The following is a 9,458-nucleotide window of genomic DNA, read 5'->3' on the forward strand; positions in this document are numbered from 1 at the left end:
ACTAGCCTGTTTTTGCTGATACTTTTTGTCATTTTGGGTTGCTGTTACCTTCACATGATGGAGAACTCGTCAGTTGAACTTGATTATAATCCAATACCAGCGGAATACACTACCAAATGGAAAGAAGTTATTCAACAACAAGCAAACCCTTTATTGGGCTTGGAACTACATCTTCCTACTACTAATGAAACAGGTACTGTACCGCTACATAAAGAGTTCTATGTGAATTTAAGGGAGTTGGAAAATGTGTTATATAAGCTTAACAAACTTACTTGGCAGAGACGGCATCTCGAAGCATGCCTACATTTCAATGTCATTCCTAGAGGCATGCATATTTTATGCATGCCTACTTATGGCGAAACACATCCCACTTTATTAAAAAAGTGGCAAGAACTAAATATTAACTTTAGCAAACAATACATCCATTTGCTCATAGAGTATTTCACTCCCATTGAGAAAGAGCTCACGGAAAAAGCTGATGAGCTACACAAAGATCTGCTGAAGCGATTTAAAGGGGAAATTCATCGCAAAAAACTAGAAAGCATGTTTTTACAAGTAATAGCCTTTGGTGAGAGATTGCAACAACTGAAGCATAAGAAACTCTTAAGAGACTACAATGACTTTGTCTCCGGCCAGATTTTTGTCTGGCCGAGGGTAAATACCCAAAATCAACATAACTCTTATGCAGAGATGACCAAACGTCCACCTAGACCAAATGGCGATGTTGAGAACATTAACTTAGACATTTCCACCTTAAATGAAACAGCACCACTTCTGGGAAGGGATTCTCAGAGTAACATAGTCAGTAATGAACAGAGCATCCATCCAATAGGAGCAGATGTTTGTAATACTCCGCCTCCGAACCAGGAAGCTTTACAAACATCTACATCCAATGGAGCGAGACCCAAGACAACTACAGCCATGACATCACAAGGTTTTTTACCTTTGCCAGTTCGGTATCGACAGGAGAACAGAATGAGGTCAAGCAGCAGAGGCAGAAGAAAAAGGAAATTCTCGGAAGAAGCCATAGAAGAACAGAGGAAACAGCATTAATGAATGAACTTGTGTTTAATTTATCTAGTCATTGCCTCACGACCAGTGAACACAGCTTATTAAATAAAGGACTTTCTTTCATACCATCCCAAAGCAGTAATTTAGCTGAGCTTTTAGTAGATTTACGTATGTTTACACGAACACTATCTCTGAAACTAATGTATAAAGATAAAGGAGTAGAAAATAATTTAGATAGTGATATATATTACAAGAGGAAAAGTGTTTTTATTCCTGAAGTTCTCCCTAATGTGCATTGTTTTATAAGAAAGTGTGAGAATGATTTTTATAAATACTTTTCAGATATAAGAAAGGGGAAGAAATATGAAAGAATTTTCTATAATCTCAATTTTGAAGAATTTCAAGCACTGCAGAATTTATCTAGAAATGAGCTGCTAACCATAAGACCAGCTGATAAAGGGGGAGGCACTGTGGTCTTGGATACCTTGTTCTATGATGAATTAATGCTTAAGATGCTAAGTGATACTGATAAATACCAAGAAATTGACAAAAATAGATTAACCAAGATCATTAATACAGTGCAGGATATGTTATATGATTTACTTATGTGCAGATTAATTACAAAACAACTATATGACTATTTTTTAATTAATGCACCCAATGTTCCTAACATTAAAGGTCTCCCGAAAATACACAAAATGGAGTACCCCCCACCCATGCGACCTATTGTGGCAGGGGAAAAATGGGTGACAGAATATATATCAAAGTATGTAGAATCTAAATTAGGTCCTGTTGTCAGACGAATACCTACTATCTTAAATGATATATACTCATTGCTGGATGATATAGAACAGTTAGTGGGTCAGATAGATAATATTTCGACTTTAATATTGGTATCATTAGATGTTAAAAACCTCTTTACAGTCATACCCAATGACTATGGGGTCGAGGCAACAAGGGATGTACTACTAGAGGAGAAATCCCTAAACAAGGATATGCAATATTTAATATGTACATTGTTGACTTTAGTTCTAGAAAATAATGCGTTCATGTTTAAAGACAACTTGTATATGCAAACATGGGATGTGGCAATGGGCACCCCATGTGCAAATTCGTACGCTAACATCGTTATGTACTATTGGGAATCTAAATATTTATTCAACACCCACTATATGGACAATATTGTTCTATATAGACGGTTTGTTGATGACGTTCTCATATTTTGGAAGGGAGAACAGTCAGATCTAATAGAACTAGTCAATTATCTGGAAACAACGACTGATTTTTTAAGATTCACTCTAGAATACTCACATAACAAGATCGATTTTTTAGACATATCTATTTTGAAAGATGATAATAATATACTTATTACGCAATTGTTTAGAAAACCTTGCTGGAAGAATGCAATTTTGAATTATAACAGTATGCATCCTCGATTCATTTTTTCAAATATAATACAGAATCAAAGAGCTAGGATTACTAGGTTATGTACCCATACATCAGAGAGAAATGAACAACTTACACTGTTGGATAAGTTATTTGCAGACAGAGGGTATCCAGCTAGTCTTATAAACAAAACCAATAGTGGAGTCCACTTGTATACAAAAACTAAACAGTGGTATAACAAGGGCATACAATATATGCCTAGAAATAACAAAAAAGAAGGCATTATAGCCTTCACTTTGAGGTACACTAATGATAACCATAATATTGTAAGAATTATACAAGAGAACTGGGATATTCTTACAATGGACAATGGCCTCAAAGATTTAGTAGGACTCACACCACATTTCAGATATAGAAATGCTAAGAATCTGAAAAGATGGTTATGTATAGACAAAATGATCAAGAAACCTAATAGTAATAGAGACATTGGCTTCAAGATGGGAACTTGGCCATGTGGAAAATGCAACATGTGTAAATATATTAATACAGAAAGTGAATTTATAACACCATATTTGGACTATACACACAGGTTTCTTACATATGCTACATGTAACACTACCAATTTAATATATCTAGCTACATGTAAGAACTGCCAAGCATTCTATGTAGGTCTCACCTCTAGAAGGCTTAGAGACCGTATTTACAATCATACATATGACATCAGAAAGATGACTCTAACAAATGCTTTAGCTAAGCATATTAGCTTTAATCAAGACCATTACTTTAATTTTAGAGTGTTACAAATAATTAAACCCTCAGTGAGAGGTGGAGATAGAATGAATATATTAGCTAAGGCAGAGCTAGACTGGATATTTAAATTACGAGCACACATAGAGCCTGGATTAAATATTAACATCAGCATAAAACCAGTATTGGAAGCACGCAGATAAGACTGTATATTTAAGATAAAGAATATAATGAGAGATATTGTTTATACATCACATATATAGTAGTCATTGTTTTTTCATTGATATATTGCCAGATTATTTGTTTCATATTTTTTATTGAGTTATAAAATTTTGCATCTTTCATATGTCTATACTTATATATGACAGGTTTCATATATATTGAATAGAATAATAAGCTATATAGTTGACACTTAATCATTGAATCAATATATATATATTCAAAGGGAGAGAGGTAGTAATTTGAGTTGAAGTGATGAAATGTAGTTTCTAGACACTCGTTATTATGCACTTATTTATAAGTATATATGACGAGTTGGATATATGTATTATTTCTATTTATATAGTATTTATATAGCTGGCTAATATATGTCAATTATATTATATACTGTATGTGCTCTATATATTTAATATTTCACATTTATATACACATTTATATACATGTTCGCATTTTAAGCGAGACTATCTTTACTATACATTTGATATGTAGTTAAGTTATATTTGGAGAAAAATACTGCACGAAGATTTTTAGATCGTTTTTAAAGATATAAGGATATTGTTAGTAATTTTTATATATAATAATATTTCCATGTGAATATTTTTATATATTATATATTCACACACAGGGAATATGTACATTCAATATTTATAGAGATATATGTTTGTATTCTATTTTATTTTATTTTATCCATTTATTGATGTAGCTGCTTTTAACCTATGTCATTAGACCAAGGAACAGAAGTGAAATTATGTAATGTCTGTTCTCAAAAAGCTTAACAAATGCTTCACTATTTGATTACTTGATTAATCAAGTAATTACTATAATTGTTTGATTGCTTAATTATACTGCTTAGCTGAGTATATAAGCAGAGTGATTTTGCTCATTAAAATGTAACCTGATGAAGCATACTCGACGTATGTGAAAGTGCTCGTTTTTTGGTCTTGCATTGTGGAATAAAAGTTCTATTTTCTTATATCGTGGTGGATTCCTTGGTCTTTATCTAGTATTTTAGAGATAGGGGAAAGAATGGCAACGAGGTGGAATTTTGAGATGTCAGAGTTGTTGCCGCCTTTGTGAAGTGGGAGAACAAATGCTTTTTTCCAGATATCAGGTATGTATGATTCCTGAATGGACCTATTAAGGAGAATGCTGATAGGGTATGCAATGGAGGAGGCTGATAGTTGTAAGTATTCTGCAGGTAAGTTATCTGGGGCATTGGTACAAGGTTTTAGTCTATAAAAAAGTTTTTGGATGGTGGATGTGGGCATGGGTGAGAGTGAGAAAGTAAGTAGAGGATCTGAAGGGGAATGTACTAATGGTGGTACTAGTGGATCAGTGTTGATGGGTGGGAAGGTCGTAGTAAGTTTTGCGAAGGTGTCAATAAAATAAAGAGTAAGGCTAAATCAGAGGGTGTTTTTTTGGGTTTGGGTATGGATAATTGTTGGCCCTGGGTGGAGAAGGGAGTGGACTGCTCTCCAGAATTACTTGGGGTTTTATTTGTGTTGGTCTTGGATAGTTTAGAAGTATTCTTTTTCATTTTTGACAACTAAAGGTTTAGCCTGACTGCGAAGTTGCTTGTACTGCATAAGCATGGAAGGAGTTTTGTTTTTCTGCCAGGCTTTCCAGGCTTGTCCCTAGTGGACATAATTTGCTTTGTGGATTTTGGCAAGCCAACTGGCATGTTTGCCTTGATTCTTTTTAGCCGGAGAGAGGCAAGACTATTTAGGATCCTAAGAAATGTAGAATTAAAGAATTCCACAACTTCATTGAGTGGGAGAGATTTTAATGGTCTCCAGTTAGTGTTCTGCAGGATGTCATTGAAGGTATTGCGGAGAAACAGGAAAGATCTCTGGTATAATGATATTGGTTTATGTTAGGTTTAGAGGTCGGCTTACATATTATGAATGTTGGAGAGTGATCACTGATGCTATTTGGAAGTGTGCCGGAGGAGGAGACTGTGTCAGAAACCATGATCCAATCCAAGATAGTCTTTGTTATTCTTATTGTCAAGGTCTGCTTATATCAGAAATTAGCTGAGTATAAATGTGAAGGTTGATGTTGGTAGAGGAGTTGTTATTGGAGATATCTAGCCAGTTAATATTAACAAAATTCTAGCTAGCTGGGCTGGCAGCCTTCACAGGCTCATATGATGATGGTCCTGTTCACTACAATTTCCTTCCTTTACATCATAACTACTTTGGCTCATAGGTAGTTACTAGGCTTGAAGTCAAGGAGGCCATTGAGGAGCCTAGCCCAAATTTCCAGCTTCCCCAAGCAGGTTATGTGACTTGCTCAAAGAAAGGGCAAAATATAAGAGAGAGGTACTGCAAAACTGGAAATGGATAGGAAAAGACTACTGTAAATCACTTATCAGAACAGGTTTTGCATGAACATTTATTCTGTGAACCAAATAAAAAAAACAAAATTTTAATGACTGACATTGACTGGCTGAGGGTGGGAGGATGACATAATGGTTAAGGTGTTTACCTTAAAGACACGAGGTGCAGGGTTTGATTCTCACATGGGGTAACTGGCTAGGCTTCAAATGGCCCAAAGGGGCAGTTAGCCTAGTACTAACATATGAACGATATATGATCTATATGTAGTCCTCAGAGATTTACTAAAGAAAGAAATAAAAAGTTAATGTAAGTCTAGCAAGTGTGGAGGATTAAGGATCTTGCCACAGTAGCTAAGTTACAGTGTTTGACTCTGAATAAGTTACTTAGCTCTCTAACTGGGGCATTACAGACACAGATGATTCATTTTCTCCTGTTAATATAAAGCAAATTATCCATTTTAATGTTGAAAAAAAGTGTGCTTTTAGAGTGCACCATCCCCACTTTACATGCTCGGACAGTTAGATTATTCCACTTATTGGAAATCTCTCATTAGCTCTGCATCCCACCTCCAGCCAATGAGAATGGAACTAGGATTCACAGCCAATGAAATAGACTGCTTGCTGAGAAAGAGCCAACTGAAAAATTGGTTCACCAGCTGAGCAGGAAAATCATTTGGTTTGTTTAAAGAGCCCAACAGAACTTGGTTCTGACAAACTACACTGCATGGCCAGGCCCCCTAGCAACACCAAGCCCTAGGCAGATGCTTAAGTCACCTTGTGCTGGATCCGGCCCTGGTGGTACTAAAACAGAGCAATGCTCCACTGGTTTACTCACAGCCATCTGCTCTGGGCATACTTAATTTGAACACTTGTAGCTTGAGCCCCACACCCACTCTACTCCCCACGCTGAACAAACATATGGCGCAATGTCTGCAATGTGAAACAGATCTTCTGGTAGTATATTAGTTAATTTCTGGTGCACTTCAAACAAAAGTTTGAAGTAACTGAGTAACTGCTATGCAATACAAACACACACACACACACACATACATATACACATACACACACACATATATATTTCAATTTATATTTATATATTGCATATCTCCTAGAAGTTACTAGCACTACAGTTCAGTGGTGCTCTAACTAAACAAACTTGCCTCCAGATACAAGTCCTGAGATGCCTTACTGGATGTTCTTTTCTATTTTCACTTACATACATTCTGAATCTGTTTTCCTTCTCAATCATTTAATTCAACATCTCTTAATTGTTACAAAAGTTGGTTAACTTAACAAAAAACTAACACTGGAGATTTGTGTATCTATATTTTCTGCTTCAGCTGTAACATCACTGCACATTAATTTCTGCAAGACTAAGTCAAGTATAAGCAGTACAGCACTTTCAATAATTTGTAAAATGCTGTTTTTATTGATTTCACTATTAACCAGTTAATTTGGTGTGTGTAGACCTCTAGCTGAAACCAGGCAATCTTAGTTGTAAAGAATTACACTACATCATTAAATAAAAAGTGCATAAACTGTCTTTATCCTTTACTTGGTGATAGAAATGAGGAAAAAGTACCTTGTCATAACCTTTCTCTTCCAAGCTTCTCAGTGGTTTCTTCTACGGTCTATTTCTGCACTCTAAATTATACTTGCTATGGTTCACTGATTGTTTAAAAAAAAAAAAAAAAAAAAAAAAAAAAAGATAAATCATGACAAACTGGCCTCTCCTGAGTTTCCAACTTTTGCAAACTTATTAACGTCACAAACGGTCAGACTTGACAGAAACCTTTCCATTCTCACATAAGATGCTTTCCAGGTTGGCAACACTTACAAACTGCACCCAATATGCACACTTTCTTTGAAGCTCTTCCCTATCAACAGTCTAGTGGTCTGTCTTTCTAATAGGGCTTACAGAACTTTTCTTGCAGCATTTCCACACTGCTGCACAAAAATCTATGCATTTAGAGCTTGGTCAAAAAGGGTGACTCCTGAATCACAAATGCCCTACCCCTAACAATGAAGAAGTCTCCAATTTTGAACCTGCCTTTGAAATAAACATATTTGTTTTGGTGAAAGAATAGCTAGCAATTAGTCAGTTTTCCAACCAACAAGAATGCAAACAATGTTAATTCCAATAGTCTGGCTGCTTAGTATCCAGTTCTCACTGCCAGATACCAAACAGTATAAAACTAGAGCATATGACTGGATAACATATCTATGAACAGAAAATACAATGCACCCACTGGCAGGAGGTGACATTTGGCTTCTACGATGTAGAAATGGACTTTAATCAGCAGCAGAATAAAGCAGCATGTCTTTCTGCAGCAATCTGTAGAAGGTTGTATGTGCCTGCACCTTTAAAATACGGTGTTTAACGCATGTCTGCTCCCTCAGAGACACACACATAACACACACACACACACACACACACACACACACACACACACACACACACACATTCCCAAAGTGTGACTTACAAAACTTCCTTACCACAATTTAAACCATACATAATGACAATGCAGGAAATCAAATTCTGCATGTCAGCAAATCCATCAAAATATCCTGTCTACCAACATCAGTGCATAGACAAAAGAAATCTGTGCTCTGCAGAACACAATACTGCCTTCACCAACAAAAAAAAAGTATCATCTCCTCCCAATTTAATGACTATAAGGCTTTTATATACACTAAACATCAGTTGCTTATTTTGTTGTTTTATGCTTTCTCACTTAATAACCTGAAGTTTATTTTAGTCCTGGTTCATGGGCTTGGGATGAATGCAAAAGAGAAGGGGAGCAGGGAAAAGACATGGAGGCAAACAATCGGAATTGTTCTATTAGTTCAATAAATCATACGCATCATTACGGATTTAACAAATTAATTCCGTTTACTGTTCTGCAACTAATTCCATTTAATGTCCCGGATGACAGATGGAACAAAATGCCAGTTCATCTAAAAAGTATTATTCTAGAAATAAAACTATTACAATTACACTAATTGTTATACTGGAAAAAGATTTGTTTTAATTATTTATATATTTATTTACCGGGGTAGTGTACAGATCACTAATGTCCAATTGCAGGCACAACTGGGGGAAAAGGATCACAAAAGAAATGAACAGAACATGTATGCAGATGCAAGAGTATGCTAAATAATATATACATATTTACAGACACAAGTATGTTACAACAATTAGGTCACAATGACAACAGAGTTTACAATCAGAAAACAAAATTGGTATCATGCTTGGTAGAGCTTAGTGGATAAGTTGCACACATTGTGAGTGAGATGGCTTATACTAAAGGAATAAAAGCACAGCATATTAAAGGGAGTCAAATGATGCGACAAGAAGGGGAGTACAACGTAAATACCTGCAGGAAGGGATATAAAGGGGAGAAGAAAGAGAAAGAGGTGAGGAAAGAATGCCGAAACAGACACAGAAAGGAGAGGAAGTGTGAGAGATGAGAAGAGATAAGTGGTATGGAACAGAGGAAGTGAGGGGATGAAAAAGGGATAACTATGTTTGAGAGATGAGCAGGGTTTATGTAATGCAACCTGTGTGAAGGCAACTGCACTGTGCTTGGGTGAAGAGGTGTTCCTTGATTTGCTGTATGAAGTCTGAGTATTTTTGGAGCTCTTTGAGAATGAGAAGAAGGTGCATGGCCAGTGCATTGTAGTTTAATTTTTGGAGTTTGCAGGGTGCGTTTAGATTGTGAGAAGCTTCTGAGATTAAATGAGGGGATTTTGGTGG

The 9,458-nt window shown here is 35.9% G+C and overlaps 1 protein-coding gene across 1 annotated transcript in view; it reads right to left on the bottom strand.

Annotated features, from left to right (window-relative positions):
* Positions 1-7,351, bottom strand: part of LPAR1 (lysophosphatidic acid receptor 1) — a 238,869-nt gene extending 231,518 nt beyond the window's left edge. Inside the window, exon 1 of the mRNA XM_044061035.1 lies at positions 7,284-7,351. The gene's annotated coding sequence lies outside the window, so the exon portion shown is untranslated. The remainder of the gene's footprint in view (positions 1-7,283) is intronic.
* Positions 7,352-9,458: the final 2,107 nt, after the last annotated feature.

Source organism: Protopterus annectens, chromosome 2.part0 (genome assembly GCF_019279795.1).
Source record: "Protopterus annectens isolate FY-2018-M chromosome 2.part0, PAN1.0, whole genome shotgun sequence".
NCBI lineage: Eukaryota > Metazoa > Chordata > Ceratodontiformes > Protopteridae > Protopterus > Protopterus annectens.